Source organism: Notamacropus eugenii, chromosome 3 (assembly GCF_028372415.1).
Source record: "Notamacropus eugenii isolate mMacEug1 chromosome 3, mMacEug1.pri_v2, whole genome shotgun sequence".
Taxonomy (NCBI): domain Eukaryota; kingdom Metazoa; phylum Chordata; class Mammalia; order Diprotodontia; family Macropodidae; genus Notamacropus; species Notamacropus eugenii.
This window is the reverse complement of record NC_092874.1, coordinates 341,978,819-342,005,256: the sequence shown is the minus strand read 5'-3', so window position 1 is coordinate 342,005,256 and position 26,438 is coordinate 341,978,819. Positions and strand designations below refer to the sequence as shown.

The following is a 26,438-nucleotide window of genomic DNA, read 5'->3' as shown; positions in this document are numbered from 1 at the left end:
CAATCTGCTCTCTCTTCTATCATCCCTCTCTGCCCTTGTCTCCATCTTCTCTTTTGTCTTGTAGGGCCAAATAGCTTTCTATACCCCTTTACCTGTATTTCTTATTTCCTAGTGGCAAGAACAATACTCGACAGTTGTTCCTACAACTTAGAGTTCCAACTTCTTTTCCTCCCTCCCTCCCCACCCCCTCCCTTTGGAAGGCAAGCAATTCAATATAGGCCAAATCTGTGTAGTTTTGCAAATGACTTCCATAATAGTCCCGTTGTATAAGACTAACTATATTTCCCTCCATCCTATCCTGCCCCCAATTACTTCTATTCTCTCTTTTGATCCTATCCCTCCCCATGATTGTTGACCTCAAATTGCTCCCTCCTCCCCATTCCCTCCCTTCCATCATCCCCCCCACCCTGCTTATCCCCTTATCCCCCATTTTCCTGTATTGTAAGATAGGTTTTCATATCAAAATGAGTGTGCATTTTATTCCTTCCTTTAGTGGAATGTGATGAGAGTAAACTTCATGTTTTTCTCTCACCTCCCCTCTTTTTCCCTCCACTAAAAAGTCTTTTGCTTGCCTCTTTTATGAGAGACAATTTGCCCCATTCCATTTCTCCCTTTCTCCTCCCAATATATTTCTCTCTCACTGCTTGATTTCATTTTTTTAAGATATGATCCCATCCTCTTCAACTCACTCTGTGCTCTCTGTCTCTATGTGTGTGTGTAATCCCACCCAGTACCCAGATACTGAATAGTTTCAAGAGTTACAAATATTGTCTTTCCATGTAGGAATATAAACAGTTCAATTTTTATAAGTCCTTTATGACTTCCCTTTGCTGTTTACCTTTTCATGGTTCTCTTCATTCTTGTGTTTGAAAGTCAAATTTTCTTTTCAGCTCTGGTCTTTTCATCAAGAATGCTTGAAAGTCCTCCACTTCATTGAAAGACCAATTTTTCCCCTGAAGTATTATACTTAGTTTTGCTGGGTAGGTGATTCTTGGTTTTAGTCCTAGTTCCTTTGACTTCTGGAATATCCTATTCCACACCCTTCAATCCCTTAACGTAGAAGCTGCTGGATCTTGTGTTATCCTGATTGTACGTCCACAGTACTTGATTTGTTTCTTTCTAGCTGCTTGCAATATTTTCTCCTTGACCTGGGAACTCTGGAATTTGGCCACAATGTTCCTAGGATTTTCTCTTTTTGGATCTCCTTCAGGCAGTGTTCTGTGGATTCCCTGAAGACTTATTTTGCCCTCTGGTTCTAGAATCTCAGGGCAGTTTTCCTTGATAATTTCATGAAAGATGATGTCTAGGCTCTTTTTTTGATCATGGCTTTCAGGTAGGCCCATAATTTTTAAATTGTCTCTCCTGGATCTATTTTCCAGGTCAGTTGTTTTTCCAATGAGACATTTAACATTATCTTCCATTTTTTCATTCTTTTGGTTTTGCTTTGTGATTTCTTGGTTTCTCATAAAGTCATTAGCCTCCATCTGTTCCATTCTAATTTTGAAAGAACTATTTTCTTCAGTGAGCTTTTGAACCTCTTTTTCCATTTGGCTAATACTGCTTTTGAAAGCGTTCTTCTCCTCATTGGCTTTTTGAACCTCTTTTGCCAATTGAGTTACCCTATTTTTCAGGGTGTTATTTTCTTCAGCATTTTTTTGGGTCTTCTTTAGCAGGGTGTTTACTTGTTTTTCATGCTTTGCTTGCATGTCTCTCATTGCTCTTCCCAGTGTTTCCTCCACCTCTCTAACTTGATTTTCAAAATCCTTTTTGAGCTCTTCCATGGCCTGAGCCCATTGGGTAGGCTGGGATACAGAAGCCTTGACTTCTGTGTCTTTCCCTGATGGTAAGCATTGTTCTTCCTCCTCAGAAAGGAAGGAAGGAATTATCTGTTCACCAAGAAAGTAACCTTCTATGGTCTTATTTTTTTTCCCTTTTCTGGGCATTTTCCCAGCCAGTGACTTGACTTCTGAGTTTTCTTTCCACACCCACCTTGCCTCCAGATCTGCCCAGCCAGCACTTGGGGTCTGAGATTCAGATGCTGCTTCCTAGCCTCAGGGCTTCTGCCAGGGCAGGGCTGCTATTCAGTGTGAGATTAAGTTCAGGTGCTCAGGTGGGGGCAGGGCCGCCACACAGGGCTCAGTCCCCTCAAGGGGTTTATGCAGAGACCTTCAACAATGGATCCCAGCTCCTGCCTGCTTGGGGAGCCCGGGTCTGCTCCCACCTCCACTGCTACCTCTTGAGAGGGCCTGAGTTATGGGGGCACCCCACTCTCCTCTCGACCCCTCCAAAGAGACCCTCTCACCAACCCTTGTCACCTGTGGATGGAGGGACCCGCGTGGCTGCTGGAGATTCCGTCCCTGAAGCCTGCTCAGATCCGCTCCTCTCGGCGCCACGCGGCCAATGCTCGGACCTTTTGCGAGAGGTTTTCAGGCTCTCTGGAACAGAAATCTCCTCTGCTCCATTGTTCTGTGGCTTCTGCTTCTCCAGAATTTGTTGGTAGTTCTTTTTTAGAGATATTTTATGGGCTGTGGGTTAGGAGCTAGTGTATATGTGTCTTTCTACTCCGCCATCTTGGCTCTGCCCCTAACAGAATAAATTTTAAAAGCACAATTAAGTAGAAGACCAATGTAGGATAGAGCCTGCTCATTCATTCTTCCCATCTGACTTGTTTCTCACAGTGCTCTGCTACTAGAGTGAGTACCTACAATAAAAATACACAGTCACACACATTTCCCAGCTTGTCCATTTTGATGCCATCTCTGCATGCTCTAAGAAAGAGAACTGAAGATATGGGAGACACAGGCTCCTTCCATGGTCACTCTGCTGTCTTGGAATGACTGGTCACCTCTTTCTTCTCCTCATTCTCCTTAAAAGTCTCCAAAGGTCTGGTTGCTACCATGCATGAAAACTTCATCCCATCTGAAGGCTTCTCTTGGAAATAGGGTTTTCTGTCTCTCCAAACTGGAAAGAAATAAACATTTCAAGGGTTTTATGGCCAACTAGCTCCTTGCCAAAAGTTATTACAGATACAACAAGTAAACAAATTAACTAGGAGAATCAGAAAAGACTTCATGGAAGAAGCAGACACCTATATTGAATCTGAAAAGGAAGCCAAAGTCAAATAGGACCAAGTTTTCAGAGGAAGGTGAAAGGAAGCCCAACTTTGTGTGCAAGTCAAGGTTTGTGTACTAATGTTGCAAAGATGGGGCTTCAGTTATTACTTCAGGCTTTATTTAGGCAGAGTGATTCCTGGGATTTAAACCTGCCCAGGGCTTCCTCCTTTAGCTAAGTGGTGAGGTTACTAACTTTACAAGCTCCCAAAAGAAATTTCCAAAGGAATCCAGTATCTTACTCCTTAAGATTTTAAAGAGCATGAAAATCATTGTTGATTAAGCAGCTTTGGGAAGGAGGGAGAGGAGGATAAAGAGGAGCAGTTCTGGACACCATTTCCATCCCAACCTCCTAGCCTTTGCTGTACCCTATAGTGCACCCAATAGTCACCCTATTAACTGTAAATTTGAAAGGGAAGTAACTCAAGGGGAAAAGATCAATTGTGTGCCTATTATAATAGTCCAAGAAGTAATAAGACCTAAACTAGAGTGGTGGTTATGTGAGCAGAGAGGAGAAGAGAGTATGTGATGTTTGGACAAGGTTTGGCTACTAAAAGGAGAGGGAAGAATTACAAATGATTCAGAGATTTTAAACCTTAGGAGAATGTTGGTACCTCAATTAAAATAAGAAAGTTTGAAGAAGGGGTAAGTTCAGGAGGGAAAAGGAGTTCCATTTTGACATGTCAAACTTGAAATGCCTATGGAACATTTAAGAAGAGCTCTTCGACAGGCATTTGTTGATGTGGGATGATTGCTCAGGAGAGAAATTAAAATTAGAAATTCATACTTGGAAATCATTTCCATGGAAAACATAATCAAACTCATGAGAGATGGTAAGAACTCTCATGAAAAATGTAAAACCTACATAAGATTTTTATTTTTGTCTTTGTCAATCTAACACTGTACCTGAGAACTTAGTAGGTGTTTAATAAATGCTTGAAGATTGATTGAAAAGAGAAATAGATCCAGGACAAAGTCATAAAGGGCATCCATCAAAAGGGGATATGAGACCAGTTCAGCAAAGGAAACAATTCCACATGGTGATATTATCTGACAAATTCACTTCAGTGTTTGGATTCCTCAACAGTAAAATTAATGGCATCCTAATTTAGGTCATTTTAAAAACTCATCTTGCCACTAACTATCAGTAGATCTGCAGATATACATTTAAATAGGCTATCTAGTTCTAATTAGATCTAAAATGAGAAGGGAAAGAGCTGAATTGTCCACAATTTATGCTCTATAAACTATAGTAATTAAATTATCTAAATAGGTCTTTGTCTAGAGAAGAGCTTCCTATTAAAAATGATGTGTCCCTTCTTGATCTAAGGCAATCGTAAAGGCTCCAAATAACTACTAATAAAGTCATTTGTTATCTACATATGACACAAACTGGGCACAAACTGTTTGAACTCATTTCACCTCTAACCTGGATGTCTTACCAACAGATTACAACATCTTCAATGGCTATTACCGATATAGTCTTTATTTCTCATTTGCTATGATGATTTTTTTCAAAAATCCTAATAAGAAGTGTGCCCTTATTTTAGGTCAGAGAAGTAAAAGATAAATGTAGGCTTTCCAACTTGTTTGTCATGTACTTTGCATTGCCTCCGAAGGGATTTTCATCACACATGCTTTTCCTTCATTTATTCTAATGTTCTTACAAGATTCAAACTCTCTCCTATTTGCATATTTTACCTCCACTATTCCAATTCCTGTCAAATTCCAAATTAATTCCATTCAGCATTGTTATTTTCTACAGTCAAACAATGCCAGAATATTGTCTAAATGCTAATCTGCTGTTTATTCATAGACTTCTTGTAGCTTCAGAACCCCTAAGAGAGTGACATTTCAATAAATCTTTTGAAAGACATAAAATGCCTCTTTGCTATATTTTATTTTCCCAAAGAAAATAAACCAGGAAACTTCTCCACCTTTAACCCTTCAAAAATTAGAAAGAAGAATACTTTTCTTCTCCTAGAAAATGGTTTTGGGGTTTCATTCATTGTAAGTACCTGGATTATAAGAAGTCTCATGATAACCAAGGATGATTTCAGTGGATTCTGAAAGTATTTTTTTCTATGACTTGTTTCCATCAAAACAACTTGATCAACCCTCTTCGTAGGATACTGAAAACAGGGAGCCCTTTTACTTTACATAATATTTAAGCATCCTTGAATTATTCTGTGGTTTTAACTTCAGCCCTTCAATTTCTCTATTGTACTGTCAGTCATGAGGGCTTATGGAAAATTATGGCAAAATTTGGTTGCCCAGGAAAGTTCATCTGCATTTTACATTAATTTAATGATGGCATGCTTGCCCGGATTCTGGATAATGGACAATGCTCTCATGCTTCCCTAGTCATCAGTGGAGTCAAATAAGACTGTGTGTTTGCTCCCATGCTTTTTAGCATCATGTTTTCAGCCATGTTGTCAAATGTCTTCAAAGAGGACAAACACAGCACCAAAGTCAGCTACCACACTGATGGTAAATTCTTCACCTTGAAAAGGCTAGAAGTCAAGACTAAATAAAAGGAGTGTTGGTGCATGAATTTTTGTTTGTAGATGATTGTGCACTCAATACATCCTCTGAGGCTGAGGTGCAATGGAATATAGATTTCTGCTGCTTGTGCTCCATCACCACACTATCCATAGGTGGAACCACCAGTTCCAGAAAATGGAGAAGTTTTGAATGTTGTGGATAAGGTCATTTACCTTGGTAGTGTACTTTCTAGGGATGTACACATTGATATTGAGGTTGACACATATGTTGCCATAGCTAGTTCGATGTTTGAGAGGCTCTGAAAGAAATTATGGGAGAGAAGAGGTATTAGACTTACTACCAAACTGAAAGTTTATGAGCCATCATGCTGATCTCATTCACATGCCTGTGAAATGTGGACATTATAATAGCACCATGCCAGAAAAAATGTATCGCTTCCATTTGAACTGTCTTTGAAAGCTTCTGAAGATCACCTGACAGGATAAGATAGCAGACAACTGAAGTCCTTTCCCAAACTAAACTGCCAAACATTCAAACTCTACTTCAGAGAGTGCAACTCCAATGTGCTGGTCATGTTGTTTGAATGCAAAACATACTCTTGCCAAAAAGACTGTTTTTATGGAGAATTTACATAGAGCAAGTGTTCACATGGTGGTCAGAAGAAGTGATCTCTCTTTAGAACTTTGGAATTGTGTGACATGGGAGACACTGGCACAGAACCACTCAGCATGGAGTGCCCACATCAGAGAAGGTGCTATACTTTATGAGCAAAGCACAATTTAAATAGCTCAAAAGAAACACAAGTTGCACAAATTTAGAGAATCTACCCCAAATGCTCATATGGACTATTTGTGTCTGACCTGTGGTAGAGCCTCCTGAGCTCATCAGATCAGCCACAGTCAGACATACTGAAACTTGATTCTACCATAGTGATATCATGTGAGTCCTCTTCAAGAATGAAGGACAACCACCTTCAAACTGTGCACATGCAAGCTGTGCCAAGAAGTACAAGATTTGTTTCATCATCAGTCTTTCAAGATCATCTTTGGTCACTGATTTAAGTCAAAGTTCTGAAGTCTTTCAGTACTATCCTCACATTGGTCAGGTTTTCATATTATTCCCCTGGTTCTGTTCAGTTTGCTTTATATGGGTTCAAATAAGTTTTTCCAAATTTTTTCTGTCATGTGCATCATTTCTTAAGTAATAGAATTACACTGCATTCATATACTATAATTTGCTTACCCATTTCCCAGTTGATGGACAACCATTTTGTTTCCAGGATTGATTGGTTTACTCATTTTTGCAACAACAAAATGAGTCACTATAAATATTGTTGAACATACAGTGAGTCCCAAAAATGTTAATGCATTTTTAAGCTACTAATGTTTAAAATTGCACTGAGACTTTGGGGACACACTATTTCCATCTATCCCTGACCTCCTTTGGATACAAGCCTAATAGCAGCATAACTGAATCAAAGAATTTGTATAGTTGTATATATAGTTTAGTCACCTTTACAGAATGCTTAAACCAATGTACTATTCTACCAAGAATGTGTTAATATTCCTGTTTTCCTATACCTCCTTCAATAATAGCTAAATTCTTTTTTTGTCACATTTGCCTGTCTAATAGGTATGAGATGAAATCAAAGATTTGTTTTCATCTGTATTTCTCTAATTATTAGTGATCTTGGAACATTTTTCTATGTTGTCATTGTTGAGAGTCTGCATTTCTTCATTTGAAAACTGCCCATTTCTTTTGGCAACCTTTCTGTTCGATAATGGCTCTTATCCTTATATTTTTGTATCAGTTTTATGTATCTTGTATATTAGAGCCTCGTTAGAGAAATTTGCTGTGAATTGTTTTCAAAATGAATTATTTCTCTTTTTATTATAACTGCATTTATTTTGCTTGTGCAGATACTATTCAATTTTATGTAATAAAATTGAATTTTATCTTTATGATCATTTTTATCCCTTGTTTAAGTAAGAATATTCTCCCTTGCCATAGGTGCAAAATATATCTTCCTCTCCCTTCCAATTTTTTTATGACATAACCTTTTATGTTATGTTACACTTTCATGTGGAATTTATTGTGGTATACAGCATAAGATTTTACTCTAAGTCTAGTTTCAGCAGACTGCTTTCCCATTTTCCCAGAAATTTTTATCAGATCATTCCTTTACCCAGTAAGTAAAGTATTTCCAGTTGATCAAATACTATAATATTATGCTTGAATGCTTCTGAGTTTTATTTATCTATTCCACTGATATAATTTCCCATTTTTAACCAGTACCAAATTGTTTTAATAATGTTCACTTCACATTATAATTTTAAGTCTGGTTCTGCTAAGCCCCTTAATATTTTTTTTCTTTTTTCCCATGAAATCCTTGACATTGCTTTCCAGGTAAATTTTGTTTTTATTTTGTATGGCACCTGATCTATAACATAAATCTAAGTAAAATAATTTTTATTAATATATTGGTATGGCCCAGCCATGAGCAATTAACATCTCTCCAATCAGTTGTCTTCTTTTATGTCTAAAATAAAATCATTTTCAGCTGTATTCCTAAGCCCTGGGAATGTCTTGAGATATTGACTCCCAGACATGTCATATATTCTACTATAGTTACAGAAGGGATTTATTTTTCATCTCTTCCTTTTGGATTTTGTTAGTAATATCAAGACAGCTATTGATTTTTGTGAGTTTTTTTTATATTTTGCTACATTACTTAAGTTATTAATTATTCAACTTGTTTTAGTTGAATCCCTAGAGTATCCTAGGTAGATATCATCTGTAATTTTGACAATTTTGTTTCCAATTTGCTATATATGTATTCCCTGAATTTCTTTTTCTTTCCCTATTACTATAGCTAGCATTTCCAAACTTTTTAAACAACAGTAGTTATCATGGACATCACTGATTTATTTTTGATGATAATGGAAAGGCCTGTAGTGTTTCTCCTTTGCAGATAATTCTTGCTCTAGATGTTTGATAAACACTGTTTACCATTTTGAAAAGAAAGTCCACTTATTTCTATGTTCTCTAGTGTTTTTAAAATGAATAAATAAGCCTTTTATTTAAAACATTTTCTGCATCTATAGATATAATCATGAGATTTTTATTGTTTTTATTATTGATGATATTTACTATTTCATTATGAATAATTATTGCATTTAAATTTTTCTTAACGTTGAACCATCCTTCCATTCCTAGTACAAATCAACTTAATAAGAGTGGATATCATATCTTGAATATGTTGCAGCAGTCAGAGTTTATTATTTAATGGGGGAGGGAGAGACCTAAACATTCCATCCATAATTATAACTCAAGTCAATGAATATTTTCTAAGCACCAACTATGTATTGTGTTCAGCCTTCTGGATAAAAGGAAGAAAAACAGCACAGTTCCTGTCCTCAAGAAGTATACAACCTGTTAGGGAGTTGATAAATGTACATCATCAAATAGATAAATGGGTGAATGCATAGGTAGATCATAGATAGACAGATAGCTGGATGGATGGATAGATGATAGATAGATAGATAGATAGATAGATAGATAGATAGATAGATAGATAGACAGACAGACAGACAGACAGACAGACAGACAGACAGACAGACAGATAGACAGATAGATAGATAGATAGATAGATAGATAGATAGATAGATAGATAGATAGATAGATAGATAGATAGATAGATAGATGATAGGTAGGTAGATTTACATGCTATATTTGTATATATAATACAAGGTAAAAAGTGACAAGTACAAGGACTCATTCAAAGTGTTCAGTGCAAATTTCAGGAAAGAGATACTACTTTCAGCTAAGAATGTTTTGCACAATTGCACATGCATAATCTATATCAAATTATTTACCGTTTAGGGGAGAGGGGAGATAATTTGGAACACAAATTTTTCAAATGTTAAAAATTGTTTCTACTTACAATTGGAAAAAATATTATTTTTTTAAAAGAATATCTGGTACCTGAGATGAGCTTTGAATGAAAGAAAGGATTTTCAGAGATGGAGCTGAGGAAAATGTATATTGCAGATTTGAGGTATGGCCCACATAAATACAAAGATGTAGGAGTGAAAAAATAGATTGAGAATCAATCAAAGCAACCTGTTAAATTTTATTAGAATTATAGAATGCATGAAATCACACTAGAAAATAAGAACTAGGTTGTGTAGGGTCCTAAATTTCAGGGTCTCGACTTTGCATTTTATCCTATAGACAAAAGAAAACTACTAGAGGGTTTTTGTTTTTTTTTAAGAAATAGTGTAATATAGCTAAATCTATTCTCCAAGAGAATTGTTCTGGCAATTATGTAAAGGAAGGACTAGAGGCAAATATATCAATTAAGAAGCAATTATAATGGCTCAAGAGATAAGGACATGAGCTAAGATACTATCTAGGTGAGTATTAAAAAATCCTTTTTTTAAGGGAAGTTTCTCAGATTAAATTTATAGTGTTTGGCAACTGATAGGATGTTAGAGAGTAAGTTAGAATTAAGGGAGAGGGTGTAGAAGAGTCAAGGATGACTCTAAGATTTAGAGTGCAGGTGAGTGGTAGTGTCATCAAATGGTTAGATGCAATAAGGGCAAATGGTGGGTTGGGGATGATTGAGTTCATTTTTCAACGTTTTGGGTTTAAAGTTATGGTAGAACATCTAAGTGGATATGTCCTTCAATGTGATTTACACAATCACAGAAGGTTAATCATGTCGAATTTTGTTGTTGGAAAGAGGCTAGGTCAAAGAACCTGGGAACTGAGTGACAGGATCAGATGCAATGGGAGAGCAAAGGGTCAAGAACCCAGGCACAAAACATCTGGGCCACAAGAGGACAGAACTCAAGCTCTGGGATACTTATGCTCCTTAATTCATTTGGGCTGAAAATTATAAAGTGCAGTACGAATACAGTATATCTTTACTATTCTACTTTGTGGCCAAAGAAATAGAAATTTTTTCCCTCTTCTCCAAGGGTCTGTCATCAGACTATACTGGCTGAGGACCAGCCTCACTATGTATAGAGAGCCTCATCATCAGTACACTGGATTGTATAGGATGTTCAGGGAAGACTAGCACCTCTGGCGTAAGGACTTACCAAGCCCTTTTCAAGGTTTCTCATTCACCTTTGGTGTCCTCCTTTCATTCAACCCTCTCACCTGTGGCTCTAAGAAGCTATAGAATGTCCAGTGGTCATACCCTGGTTCAACTTGGTCAACAGATAGGCTAAATGAGTTTGAGCATAATTGACAGGCTTCAAACCCATTAGTGAATTAGGATAATGTCTACTCACAAGCATGTGAAGACTTTCCCTGGAAGAATAAGCAGATGAGTACAAATTGTTCAAAAAGTTACAAAGGGTCCTGAAGCAAGTTTTGTGGAGTGTGTACAGCTTGGTAGACACTGCCAAGGTCATCCACTTCATCCTGGGTCATCACCAGTTGTCCTGACTTTTGTCTCCCCACTGGACTTTGATGAATCTGGGAGAGAGTGAGGCTGATGACTTGTGCAACTCTGCCACACTTAAATCCAATTCGTGTGCAAGTCAATATATCACCCTGAGATATCATTAATCATCTTTGAAAAATGAAGGACAACAGATTGACCAGAAGGTGATGAATTTTTTGGCCATACCAAACCATAAGTCACAGAATCTCAAAGATCACCTTGTCTAACCTATACCTGAACAAGAATTCCCTTTGTGACATCCCCAGCAAGCAGTCATTGAGCCACTGCTTGAAGATCTCCAGGGAGGAGGAAGCCTCTATTTTCCAAAGCAGTTCATTGTCCTCTTAGACAGTTCTACTTATTAGAAAGATTTTCCCATACTCAAAAAATAATTTTAACTCTTATAGCAACCTAATTGACCATAAAGAAAGTTAAAGTTAGTTCACTCTAGACTTGCTTTGCAATATGGAAAGTACACTGCTTTTGATGTCCTCTAACTTTTACTTCACAGAAATATTTAATAAGTAGAATGTCATGCTCTTGCTTGCTTTTTATCACTTCACACATGAATGCTGCATAACTATCCCACTGTCACTTTTCCTATTCACATAATGATTATTTTCTCTCTTTCAAAAGGAAGAAAGGAGGATGAAAGCTTTTCAGTTAACTGCTTATTTGCTTAAAAATATAATTTTCCAAGATGAACACAATAAGTAGCATCCCAAACAGTGGAAGTAGACTTCAATAAATTTTTCATATTTTAATCAGAGAAGATGATGTAAATAGCCAAGATACCATAGCTACTTTTTAAGCATACACAAATTCTTTATAAGGTTCTTTTGTAATTTTTAAACTTTACAGGTCAATAATGTAAACTGTTATGAAACAGGGTGGCCTAGAGGATGAAGAACTACTTTTGGAGAAAGTAAGACTGGAGGGCAAGTGACACATCAGCACTGTGTGACCCTGGGCTAGTCATTTAACTTCTCCATGCCCCAGACAATTTCTAACACTATAACTTACTGAAAAAGTTGTGGATTTGCACTCATAGAGGGTGTCCCTTAACATCTGTACAATCATAGGTGCATATCCTATCCCCAAATTATTACATTGATAAGAGTTTAGAACTAGAAGTTCTCAGAAGTCTTCTATTTCAATCTTCTCATTTTACAGTTGATGAAACTGAGATCCAAAGTAGTAAATGGTTTGCCCAAGGTCAAAGAGGTGGTAAATGGTACCTAAGATTCAAGCATAGATCTGCAGACCACAGAGCCAGAATTCTTTGCTTTACTCCACTGGAAACAATTTGGAATCTTTCTGGCAATTAACAGTGAATTTTTCCCATAAGTGTTATGAACTTCATATACACTATATTCTCTATCCCTTGGGTTTTTTTCTCTTTTCCCTCACTTTTTATCCATATCCGACTTCCAATTATGGAATGGAAATCAAAGTTTTCTGCATAATATTTCTCCTGTGGTGTCTACTCTTAACAGCTGCAGCAGCAGTAGTCACAGAGATCTGAAGTAAGACTTCTATACTCTCTGTCTCTTTAACACCAGAACATAGAAGTTTAATGTTCCTTAGTGTCTCAATGAATACCTGAAAACAATCTAATTTTCTTTTGCTTATAAGTAAAAATATTTTTCAACACCATAGAAAAGGTTCTGATGTGTGTGCATTCCTCTAGGCAAGCTACTTTTCTTATGCCCTGCTATTCACCTGAGCTACAGGACTTCAGAATAAGTGATCACCCTTTATTACCACCATTTGAAATAGGATTAACACTGCAGCAGTTTTCTCCTATTCAAATAATCTTTTCCATGGGGCTTCAGTGCCATCTCTGAGACACCATATGGCAGCTTTTATTTTCCAGCTTCAAAGTCTGTTTGTTTAGTTTTTAAAAAATAAGTGTGTTTTCCATGAAATTCTGAAGATAGGAATCTGGGGGGGGGGGGGGTTCAAAATTTCTTTTAAAACTTTTAAGTCTGTCAAATTCAGAGTCTAGGGACTTAAGTTAAAAAAATCCTTTTCCTCTTTAGAACCTATTGAGGAAACAATGGCTTGTCTTTTCTGTAGTTAGAGACTCATAGTGGGTTTTCCAAGATTTTTTTTTAAGTAGACAGGTATAGACTACTGATAACCACTATTACTATCCCACAGTGCTTAAAGGTTATATTTGACATGAATTTTTTTTAATTCTAGATTCCTCATCCCCTAGGCTCCAAATAAAATACCATTCTTTAGTCGATTTGGTCCATTATTAAGAAGAAACGAAAAATAAGGGAATGTTCAAACAATTTTAAAACTTTTATATTATTATTTTATTTATTATTATTATTATTTTATACCTTTATATCTTCTTATGAGATTTTCATTTATCAACAGAGATATTCACAATATTTCTAGAGGGAAATGATGGTCTAGTTGGCAACAATAACAAGGTAATGAACACTTCAATATATAACAAGTATAGGTCTTTCCTTAGTGGATACAGAGCTCAACCTTATTCGAACTTAGTAGACGTGCATCAAAACTCATGGTGAACAACGTCATTCATCGTACTGTAACCGATGTTGTGAAGTACTTCTCTGTAGAGAACCTTGAGGGGTTTGAAAGAGCCCCTATCAAGAGTTCCGCTCCTCCAAGGGAGAGTAGCTGACTTTAGAAGTTAAGTGATATATTGTTCTCAGGTGCACATCCTTGAATTCGTGTGTTGAAGTTCCAGGAAACAAGGCCCCTGCCATACAGGATAACATTCCGATATAGAGGCCTTGAGGCCTCCCTTTCTCCTTATCACAATCTGTTTTGTTTCATGCTTCAATCGCTACCTTTATGGTTTTTTACTATTTAAGCATCCCGATTCCCTGATTTATTGGCTCAGTATGTCTAGAATAAACTCAGCTTGTTCAGACTGCTGTGTCCCACCTGTCTTTTCAATCCTCGCTCTGTGAGCCCCGTAAACACCCCGGACCTGCTGGACTGCGCTGACCGCAGCACCTCTCCAAACATAATCCAGCTTATCCTTGGACAATAACCAGGTAATACACACTATCATGGCCTACATTCAAAACCTTTCCATCTTGTGTTCTGCTGTTCTAGGCTGTGAGAATACAGGAGCACCTCCATACTATTCTGAGGCATTGCCAAAGTGATGTAACCTCTCTACAAGGATCTATAACTTTAGTTGAATACTAAAAGTATTCATGACAGAAGGAACAGATCATGCAAGGCAACGTACCATATATGTGTATGTGCACTTATATGTGTGTATGTATGTATGTATACGTGTATATATATATATGTATATGAGGTCTATACATGGAAATTCTCAAAAATTTGTTCACATTCTTTAATCACTTATCCATTGAATGGATAACTCCTGTTGCTAAATATTTGTGTTAATTTCCTGCATATCTTGGATGGATGGATGGATGGATGGATGGATGGATGGATGGATGGATGGATTGATAGATGGGTGGATGAATGGATGGATGGGTGGAAGAAGCATTTTTATGGTGCCTAAGATACGTCAGGCATTGTACTACAAATATGATTTCATTTGGTCTTCACAACAGCCCTGGAAGAAAAGTGTTGTTGTCTCCCTTAAGAGTCAAAGAAATTGAAGAAAAGGAAGGCCAAGTAATTTGTCCAGAGAGGGGGAAACCAGGAAAACATCTCCTGTAGAAGATATTGTTTGAACTGAGTCATGAAGGAACCCAAAGATTCTAAGAGGTGGAGATGAGGGAAGAAAGCATTCTCAGATGGGGGAGAACCCAGTATGGAGCATCGTATGTGAAAAGGAGTAAGTAAACCAGTTTATTTAGACCACATAAGATTGGGAATACTGGAAAGATAGGAAGGTGATAGTTTATGAAGAGTTTTAAATGCCTAATACAGGAGTCTGCAGTTTGCTTTAAGATTGCAAAGTGCTTTATATTATTTATTATATATTTATATCTGGATATTATTTATTTATTTGAATAATTAGAATAAATAATTATTTATTATAATAAATAATTAGAATAAATAACTCTTTATTATAATAAAATATATTTATTATATATTTATATCTGGGGATCATTTGATCCCCAGAACATTCTCTTGAGATAGGGGGTTATTATTATCTTCATTTGACAAATAAAGAAACTGAGGGCAAGGAGAGCTACATAATTTGTCCAGAAACATAAAACCAATGTGTCTGAGACAGGATTTGAATTCTGACTCCAATTGCAGAACTCTATCCACTACATCATACTATCATACTAAAGAACTAAGGGTAAGGGAAAGGAAAAGACAAATTAACTTTGCTCAAAATGATCAAAGATAGGGTTAATCTTTTAGAGCACAGGCAATTCTCAGTTTAAAGAGAATGAAAAGATTCTTCAATAATGACAAACTTTGAAAAAAGAGGTGACAGACTACTCCCATACCAAGGATGGAAAGGACTTATGTCTCACCTTTAAGGGTACTTTGTCATACATGAAGAAAAACACACTCAGAATCTTCATAACTCTCAAGCTTTATAAATATCATGATTCAGAGCTACAATGAATCTCAAAGTTTTCTAGACAGACTTCCTCATTTTTCAGGTCTGGAAACAGGTTTGAAAAACTTAAATGACTCCTCAGGTCACAGATAGCAAATACAGAACAGGATTCTTGAATCGCTCATTCATTGACTCCAAATTCAGTGCTCTTTCCACTACGCCATTAAGAAAAGTACAGCTGACTCAAATAATAACTAAGATCCCTTCAATCAGTCCAAAAGGTGCATTTGTGCATGTAAATTCTAAGTAGAAAATTAATGCCAAGACAACAAAAGTGAAACAGAAGACATCCAGTCATTTAAGTTTGTGTAGGGAACTGATCCTTTCATATTTTGACAATTTTGATGATGACAGGGGTAAAAAAAATAAATGCAAGGCTTACCCTAGAAAAGTAATTAAAGTGACAATGCATTTACGCAAGATAAAGCCTGCCTCAAGTTTCTGTGTTTCAGTTGTTTGCATTTGTCAAACTATAGAACTTTGAAGTCGGTAGCTAGAAAAATCTGATTCACTTCTATTTTCACACCTGCATATGACTGGCTGGAATATGTTGGCAATATACTGGGGCATCCTGAACATCAAAACTATTATATAACTATTGGGTAAATGCACCTTGCCAAGTTATATCAAATGGGATTTTGGTTGCTCATCATTAGCTAACATTTCTCGAAGTGAAAATCCATTTCTGAAGGAGGTAGAATAGGAAGACAGAAGAACAGATTTCAGAACTGTGAAAATTTATATAGTTTTCTGGCTTGGAATTAGAGAAGAGATCTCACTGTAAGAAGAAGGGAAGACTAGAGGTCTCCTCATGGACACCTGTTACAGGTAAGAAGTGTCTGGCTCATGGAAGGTTACATCTCTCTTTGCACTGCTATCTCCTGTCAAGGAGTTGGAAAGGAAGAGAAAAGTAGGCACTTTGCATTGGTACCTCAAGGTCACTGCAGATAGAATTAGAAGGGAAATAGTGAAAAGATACTCAAAAGAAGTAAGGCAAGATATCAACACCATATTAAAAAATACTACAAATTCCTACCAATAAGATAAATACGAATTAAAACAACTCTAAGTTCCACTTCACATCCATCAGATTGGAAAAATGATTTTTAAAAAAAAAGGAAAATTAGATTTATTGGAGATGATGTGGGAGGACAGGCACACCAATTGAGTGTCGGTATAGTCAACAATTCAGTGTTAGTATAGATGTGTGGTCATTCAAGCATTCTGGAAAACAATTTGGAACTAGACCCAAAAAAAGTCACTAAACATGCTGTTTTATACACAGATGGCATTGTGAAGATTACATTAAGCCCCAGAATATTTCTAAACTTCCTGAAAGAAATCTTTAATTATTTAGATTGGCTTGTCTATTCACACAGAAAAGATCAAGTGAATGAGGAATTTCTCTTGCCCAGATTTCAACATGCATTTCTGTGGATACGCTATGGAGTTTTCCCAACATTAAGCATATCTTGAATCAACAGTATAGATCTAAAATAACATTTTTTATGCTTCCCATAAAAGCAAAGGTACATGCTTTCAAAACTGACATTTTACCTCTTTTAATATATGACAGTGAAATGGAGAACAACACTATCTCCAAACTAGATAAGTAAGAGTGCAATGGGAAGGCATGCTGTGGATGTGACAGGTTTTAAGATATAGCCAATGAGGAATTGCAAAGAACAAGGGTGTGTTTCTCTGCTTCATCTCCATCCACCCTACATTGATTAGGAAAATGGTGACCAAGGCAGTATTTGATTAGCCCTGAAGTGGAGTTCAAGCTTCCTACTGGATACAGTTTCCTATTGTTGATATTTTCCTCTGTTGTCATGGCTTCCAGTAACTGAGAGGTATAAAAGGTCCATATGGGATTCTCCAACTTGGTCAATGTCTGGAAACTGTGTGAGTCACCACATTTTACCCTAGTAAACAGACATATGGAGATGAGGGAAAGGGGTGAAGAGGGTTGGGTCTATAAGTATTGGATCAACTGTATCTTTGTTATATATCCTTTCAATTTTAGAGCTAAGTAAAGTTCCTCTTTTTCAAAACTATTCAGTGACCTACAAGCACTATCCCATCATCAAACCCGAATTGAGAGAGTGCTACTGTCAGTCCTGCCTTTAACAAGTAGCAAAGAAAATCATCAAGGCAGAAAGAAAAGATGGGTTGGTCAAATCGTAAGGTAAGAGATAGCAAGTAAAGAACCAGAGTCATGTTCCCATGGTATCTTCATGATGTTAGGAGTAAGTGAGGAAAGTCTCTAACTAGTTGCATGGACCTTCTGAAGTGAACTTTTGAAAGAGCAGTGACAATAATCCCATAGCATGAGTAAATGAGTTTCCATTTGTATCATTGTAGGGAACTCAGATCTATGAGATCATAGATGCATTTGAAGATTTGATCAGTTCTCATAATCTTCCAACATTCAACCACTTCAGCCTCTACAAAATAATGATATTCAACATGATGACTTCAAAGGTCCCTTCCAGCTCCAAATGTATAATATTCTTGGCTTTATAAGCCTTAGAAATGAACAGCCCCTCCTTCTCTCTTATCTATCTATCACAACTAGGGACCCTACCCCTTTTTCAGGCCATTTCCTGGGCTATCGCTTTAGAAAACAACAATAAATGGGACTAAATAATTTTATGCTAAAAAATTGGTATCATATAAATGGTAACCCAACCAAAGAAAAATAGACTGAATAAGACAACATACAAAAAGTTTTTAATCTGGCCAAATTAGTCCTTAGGGGAAATTTTGTATCTCTAGACACTTTACCAATAAAAATAGAAAATACAAATCAATGAATTGGGCATGCAACTTTTAAAAAATCTCAAACAAATAAAAAAATAGAAATATCAATAGAGCAACATCACTACTTAACTGATAAATAGAAATAAGAGCTATTATTTTGTGGAAAAGAAAAACATAGACATACAGCTAATTTGATTTTTTTAAGGAAAGCCAATTAGCAATAAAAAGTGGAAAAGACCAATGCATAACAATTGAAAAATAATTAGAAATAGTTTTACCAGTTACATGTCAAGAAAACAGATAAATAAGATGGATGAATATTTATGGAAATATTAAATATTTAGATCAACAGAATAAGAAATAAAGAGGTTAAATAACCTAACCTCAGAAAAAGAAATTGAACAAGTCATAAATGGAATCATAAAGGGATGAGGGCAGGAACAGTACTAAATAGATTTGTAGTTTAATTCTATCAAAAATTCAAAGAATAATTCATTCCAATATTATTTAAATTATTTGCAAAAGTAGAGAGATGGAGAATGCTACCAAACTTCTATTATACAAATATGGTTATGCAGCATTAATAAATAAATCAGTGATATAAAAGTAAGAGAAAGTATACACCAATATCTCTAATGAATATCAGTGTTTAAATACTGAAATATTAACAAAAAGATTACATTAATATATTTTTTGAATTATATACAATGAACAACTTAGACTTAGATCAAGAATTCAGGGTTAGTTCAATATAAAAAAACTACATATATAATAAAACACAATAGCAACAAAAATGAGAATAAATCATATGACTATATTATTAGAAGCAAAAAAAGATTTTAACAGAATAAAGATTCCTTTATGTTAAAAAAATTTCATATGAATAGATAGATCTTTCCTTTGTAGGTTAAATGATCATACCCTCTAACCTTAGGTGTCCCTTAGGGTTCTGTTCTCTTCTCTCTTCCTTCTATACTATTTCACTTGGTAAGCTCATCAACTTCATATATTTAATTACCATCTCTATGCTGATGATTTTCAAACCTACCTATCCTGTAGGTATCCACACTCTCTGTTGTCCTCCAATCTCACATCTCCAACTTTCTTACAGACATTTCAAATTGGATATCCAGTAGACATCTTAAACTCTGTATGTCCAAAACAGAACTCATTTTCTTCCCTCCACCCCAAAACCCTTCCCAACTCCTACCTCCATTATTACTGTAGAGGGGAATAGAATCCTCCTAGTGTCATCCTGGATTCTTTACTACCTCTCACCTTCTATATTGAATCAGTCACCAAGGTCTATCAATTTCACCTTTGCAACATCTTACATATATGACCCCTTCTCTCCTCTGACACTACCACACTCTGAAGGAGGCCTTCATTATCCCATACCTGGATTATTGAAATAGCCTTCTGGTTGGTTTGCCGATCTCAAGTCTCTCCCCAGTTGAATCCATCCTCCATTCTGCCACTAAAGTGATTTTCCTAAAGCAGGGGTTTAATCATGTTGCCCCCACCCCCTCCTCAATAAACTCTATTGATTTTCTGTTGCCTCCAGGATCAAATACAGAGTGATCTTTGATATTCAAAGAACTTCATACCTAGCACTCTCCTACTTTTATTCTTATACCTTACTACCTGACAGTTACTCTTTGATCCAGTGACACTGATCTCCTTGCTATTCCAAGAATAATATCATGAAGATACCGTGGCTCTTGGCCTCAGCCATTTTCTCTGGCTGTCCCTCATCTCTTCTTGGTTCCAACTATTGACCTCCATAGCTTACTTTACATCACAACTTAAATCCCATTATCTACTTCCTCAGCCCCCCTTAATTCTGGTGCCTTCTCTCTGTTAATTATTCCCTATTTATCCTGTACATAGACTGCTTTGTATGTACTTATTTACATGTTATCTCCCCCAATAGATCGTAAGCTCCTTGAATGCAGGGACTATTTTTTGCCTTATTTTACATCCCCAGTGCTTAGCATAGTGCCTGATACATAGCAGGCATTTAATAAATGTTTACCGATTGATTGATTGTTTAAAATCAAGAGTTAACATTACTTTCAATGGAATATACTAAAGGCATTTTCAATAAATCAGTAGTAATTCAAAGATGTCCGTTGTCACCACTATTATTTGCTGTCATTCTACTGACTTAAAAGTGTGAGCATAGAAGTAATAGCTGAAGTTGTCCACTGCCCTGCCCCAATCTCCATCCTATAAGTAGAGAGATATGACTTCAAATACTGTCTTCCAGACTTATTTATACTGTGACCATGGATATGATCACTTTAATTGAATCATATTAAGAAAACTGCCATTGTTACTAAATAGGGTGTATTAAACTACTCCCCTGTAACTCCCAAGTGTCCCTATACCTTCCGAAACCAAGACACATTGACCTGGCCATCATTGCCTTATGTGTGCTGTTCCTTCAGCTTCTTGAGGGTAGGAACAATTTCCTTTTTGCATTTGTATCCTAAAATCTCAGCACAGTGCTTGGAATACTCAAGTAAGTGCTTAATATATGATTTTTTTGTTCATTTCTTAATTTAAAAACACTTCCCTGAAAATCAAAGTGTAGAGTGACTATTAGATAATTAAATGTTATTAACATGTCAAATATATTGCAGTTATGCTCATGCAGGGGCTTCTTTCTAAGCTCTAAGAGCCACAGTAAGATAAAGTTTAACACCAGATCTATTGCTTTTATGAAATAGGATACAATTGTGAATTTTTTTCCTATACTAATTTAGTTAATTTCAACATCCAAACTTAAAAACATTGGATATGAATACTTACAGATTTTGACACACAAAATAAGTATAACTTGGCTTTGAGCATGCTCAGTTTGCCTAACACGGATTTCTCTACTACTCCAACATGTGGGTTGACTCCTTGCATAGTTTTCTGTGTCCTTAAAAAGCAGGGCCACTGAGTTATTTAGGATCTCTTTCTACTCACAGAACAGATGCCATGTCTGAACCAGTGAGAGGGGGAAATGATTAACCCTTCCCCTGCGCTCTCTCTCTCTCTCTCTCTCTCTCTCTCTCTCTCTCTCTCTCTCTCTCTCTCTCTCTCTCTCTCTTTCTTTCCTTCTCTCTCCCGAGATCCCAGAAATGGCCTGGGAGTATTTGTTTCTTCTTTCTGTTATTTGTCCTTTGTTTCAGGTACCAGTAGTGATCTCCACTAGACCAGGAGATAGAGCCATGGAGACCTTGGAGCCAGGATCTCAGGCAGCCATGTCAGCTTGAAAGTCATGAGAAGTCAGAGTGTCTGGACTTGAGCCCCAGAGAGAATAGGATATGAGACTGTGTGCTATGGGAGCTGAGTTAAACTTTGAACTTAATCCTCTTCTCTCTTCCCCATCAGAAACTGAAATGGTTCAGGAGAGAAGAGTGATTATGTCTCCCACATGTTGGAGTGGGAGGAGTATATTTATGATTATCTTTTGAAGTATTCCTCTTTGTAAAAGCTCCACTGTGTTACGTATATGTAATGATCCTGTATGGGCTCACTCTTCCATCTTCAACTCACATTAGCAGTTTGGGTCTTCTAAAGGGGCTACTTTAGAGTTGTAGGGGTATATCATGGGTCCTCATTCATGAGGAAGATTTAGGGTAGAGGAGTAGAAGGAGAGAATGGAAGGGAGGAAAGATGAGAAGTAAAGCATGGCAGCCTCTTTAAATTATTGGTCTTTGAAATCTGTCACCAATTAGGAGAGCAGGACCACAGAGCAAGAGTTTGTCAATGATGAAGACTGAACTATTCTTCGGTTTCCAATAGAAAATGACAAACTACTTCTCAGGATGATTGGGGCAGCTAGGGAGCGTATTGGGTAGAGTGCCAGGCCAAAAGTCAGAAAGAACTGAGTTCAAATCTGGCCTCAGACACTTAGTAACTATGTTCCCTTGGGCAGGTCACTTAACTCTCCGTGCCTCAGTTTTCTTAACTGTAAAATGAACTAGAGAAGGAAATGGCAAACACCTCTAGTATCTTTACCAGAAAAATGCCAAATGGGGTCACAGAAATCAGACACAATTGAAATGACTGAACCACAACTTATTTATATTGATCAAAGGATATTTTTATGTCTTTCTAAGGTGGAAATATACCATGGATAATCAATCTAGGTCAAATTTCTAAAACTTAAAGTAGTTACTGAATTTTCAAGTCCCCATTCACTCTAGGTTCATAGAAACATTCATAACAATAAAAATATTATTTTTGCCATGAGAATAAATAAAGTCCAGGGTTAAAAGAAACAAGGCTAGGGTACATAAAGTACTGCACACTAAATGAGACAGATTTTCAGAACTATTTTTCTTTAGGAAACAATCAGTCCCAAGTTGAAATTCAATTTATCTAAATTTGTTGTTCTGAAAAATAAGGCTAACGACATAAACTTCTGGAAAATTGTCCATGATTTTGAGAAGTTTAAAACTATGAATACCCCTTCTGGGAAATTATATCTAGAATGACACTATACTACCTTTTCAATTTGCAACCTCATGTGATTGGACACATTGAAATGCCTCTAAATTCAGAGTTAATAGAGAAATATAATCATTCTATCTAAATGAGGAATGATTTGATACATTTATTTTAATTATTTGATTTATCATAATTTGGCAGCATATATGTGGAAATGACATCATGCCACCTATTCAACACCAAGAAACTAATACTATAGCATATTCATTAATAGCATCTATAAATTCATTTGACTTTACCAATTTGAAATGTGTGATAATCAAAATAAAGATGATGGACATCTCTATATATTTTATGACCAATTGTTTGTAAGATGAATGAATAGTGTACACAAATTAAGAGCCAAAGACTTGGATTCAAATCCCAGGTTGGTTACCTGCTACTTTTGTGGCCTAGAGCCAGTCATAAGCTTTCTGTGCCTTGGTGTCCTTAATTATGAAATTAAGGGAACTCAACTAAATATGTGATCCTAAAGATCTTAAAATATATGATCAAGGTGAATTCCTCACTCTGGAATATTTGAACTTTTATGCTACTTCCTCTGTTTCTTAGATTCACAGAAGCATCTATATCACACAGGCTAGTATGCTAACCCTATGGCCACCCAGTAGTTCAGGGTTCTTTCAGGCCTTCATAGGTCCCCTAAATGAATCAAGGAACACATAATCCCTGCCGTAAACCCTGATGATTGGCATTCCTTTACTACAATACTGTTCTCCACTCGTAAAACATGAACAATCAGAAAATCAGTTAGGCTTTGAGATGATCATATCATATCATCATCATCATCATCATCATCATCATCATCATCATCATCATTCCTCAATCATATCAGTTGTTAATGATCTTTTCCTCTTTACATTGTTATACATTTGCCTACATGTTGTATGTCCTCCCCTCTCCAGAATGCAAACTCTTTGAAGGTCAGGTCTTTGTATCCTTATTTCACAATACCTTGTACATAGTAAGCACTGAATGTTTGTTGAAATCGAGTTGAATATCATTCAAGTCATCCATACATGAAGAATTTATTCCACCTACCAAGTAAACCTCTTCATGACCCTAGTTATATTAGATTGTGGAATGAAAAATTCATTAATGGATAAAGGAGACTTCTTAAATACTACTTAATGCAAAAACTATAACTTGTAAATGATGACTCCAATATTCAAGGTAATGTCATTTATTCATTCAACAAGCATTTATTGAGCACCAACCATTTCCAAGTCATTGCATTAAGTTGCTTTTCATAATGGACGGATGAATGGATGGAGATACATGTATTTGTTATTAAGCTCCTTCTAAGTGATGAGTGTAGAAAGGCAAGATGGAACTCAAGGAGCTCATCTTCTAATAGAGAGAGACAAAATATGCAGGAGGTTTCATGAAAGTCAGATGCAAAGGTTTGATAGTCGTTAGGGCATATTGGCAAAATAAGTGTTATCAAATCTCCTATAATATCATTATCATTGCTAAATGCCTTCCTTTTTTTGAACCATTCTTATTCAGTTTTTAGCATCTATAACTCCTGAGGGTAAAGAGATGAAGGGAGGGAGACCTGTAACACTGACAGAGGTAATTGCCAGGTCACATAGTCATAAGGGTTGCTTCTCTTAATGATAGGAATGGGGCTAAGGTTGAAAGCAATAGCAGTCATCAACAGGCATCAACTCTTCCTGTAGTCCTCAGGTTGACTGATCCATTGCTAGCAGTTGGCCAGATTTGGTGGGAGTAGTGGGCACTTTTTCCACAAGAGTAGTTTTTTTAAACGATGACTAAGATGGGATCAGATGCTTGGGAACAGTAACCCAGAGTGCTAGTATCTAATCTTTGGAATGATGAAAGATGGGTAGAGCCTTGCCCTGGCACTTCAGCAATACCTTCAGGGTAGAATAGTGGGACAGAGTTGATGTGAAATTCTCTTCTTGGGCCTTATTTTGTAAAGGAGGGACCTGCTTTTTGGCCAAGTCATTTAATCTGCCTCAACCTTGGTTTTCTCAGTTATAAAATGAAGGAATTGAATAAGGTAAACAGCTCAAACCTGTGATTCATTCTATGGTCTCAATATATTAGGAATACTCCTTGAGAGGAGTGTTTAATAAAGCCTTTCAAGTACATAGACTTAGAGGAAAATTTATAGCACGATAAAACATGTAAATCTATCAAAAATGACTTCTATAAATTGAGGCTATAATTCTTAAAAATAACCCAAAAGATACAGACACACAAGTGGCGTGAATAGAATTTTCTATCTAACTCATAGGAAGGAAACAGACAGTAAATTCACTAGTGTTCCTCAATCCCAGTAGGCTTGGATTTACTTAATATAAAGTCATATAGTCCATCAGCACCAAACCAAGGTGGGAGAAAGAGAAGAAAGAAAGAAAAAGCCAATGTGCTTTGACTAGAAACCATTCACAACAGAATAATGCCACCTCTGGTCTAGTAATAAGAGAGAAAAAGAGCTGAAGATAAGAGGGGAAGGGGAAAGCAGAAAGCGAAAGCTGAATCATTACTCTGTCAATAAAAAGAGGGCATCCAAGAAGAATAATGTGTCTTCTGGGAGAAAATTAGAGGAAAAGTGATATGATATAGACATGTAATCTGTGAATAAGGTGTAAAAAGAGGGAGGGGGTAGAGAGAGAAAGAGATACAGACAGACAGAGAGAAAGAAGAAAGAAAGGAAGAAGGGAGGAAGGGAGAAAAAAGACTATGTGTGTGGTTCCTATATATTATTCCTATCACTTCTGATCTAGTCACGTCATGTATAAGTTACCTTGCCCCTTGGCAGGGTCTGTTCCTCAGCATTCTCTAAGGGTTGTAGGGAAATTCCAGAATTGAAGTGTATTTTCACATTCATTGAATGAATAATCTTAAAAAAAAAAAATGAACCAGTTAGGGTACAAGAAGTTCTAACCTTGTTAACAACAAAGAGCCATCACTTTAATCTAGGTCTAGGCACATAATCTATTGCTATCTACTTCCCCAATCAGTCAGTCTAGAACTTGAGTGCTTCCTATGTGTCTGGTACTGTTTCTAAGACCACTGTTAGGGCAAGATTATTGAAAGGCAAATTATTTAATACCATTCCAAAAAACTATAAGAAAGAATGGCATTAGTCAATAACGAAATTGACTGACAGGCATTTAACAAGAGGCTTATTCACAAAACTGTTAAGGTACTCCTCCTTATAGATGTTGGCACACCTATTGTTTTGTAATTATTAATGTTGGATTACCTGAACTACATAACTAAACCAGGAGTTTTGTCTTCTGGTTTTGTTTTTGTTTGTTTTGCCTCCTCTTTTAATTACAGTAAGGATCTATAAATGCTAATAAAATCATTGTTTCAAATGATCAATGTTAGTATCTTCATCTACCACAAAGTGTTGGGGGAGGAGCCAAGATGATGGAGTAGAAAGACACACATATGCTAATTCTGAACCCACAGCCCATAAAATACCTGTAAAGAAGAACTCCCAACAAATTCTGGAGCAGCAGAAGCCACAGAACAATGGAGTGGAGGAGATTTCTGTTCCAGAAAGCCGTGA

General features: G+C 36.5%; 1 long non-coding RNA gene across 1 annotated transcript; it reads right to left on the bottom strand.

Moving 5' to 3' along the window:
- Nucleotides 1-451: 451 nt before the first annotated feature.
- On the bottom strand, nucleotides 452-25,803 carry LOC140531621 (uncharacterized). Its single transcript, XR_011976388.1, has 3 exons — nucleotides 25,665-25,803; nucleotides 5,828-5,913; nucleotides 452-2,961 (listed from the first exon to the last, which is right to left on the bottom strand). It is a non-coding gene; the product is annotated as an uncharacterized lncRNA (long non-coding RNA).
- Between the last annotated feature and the right edge of the window lie 635 nt (nucleotides 25,804-26,438).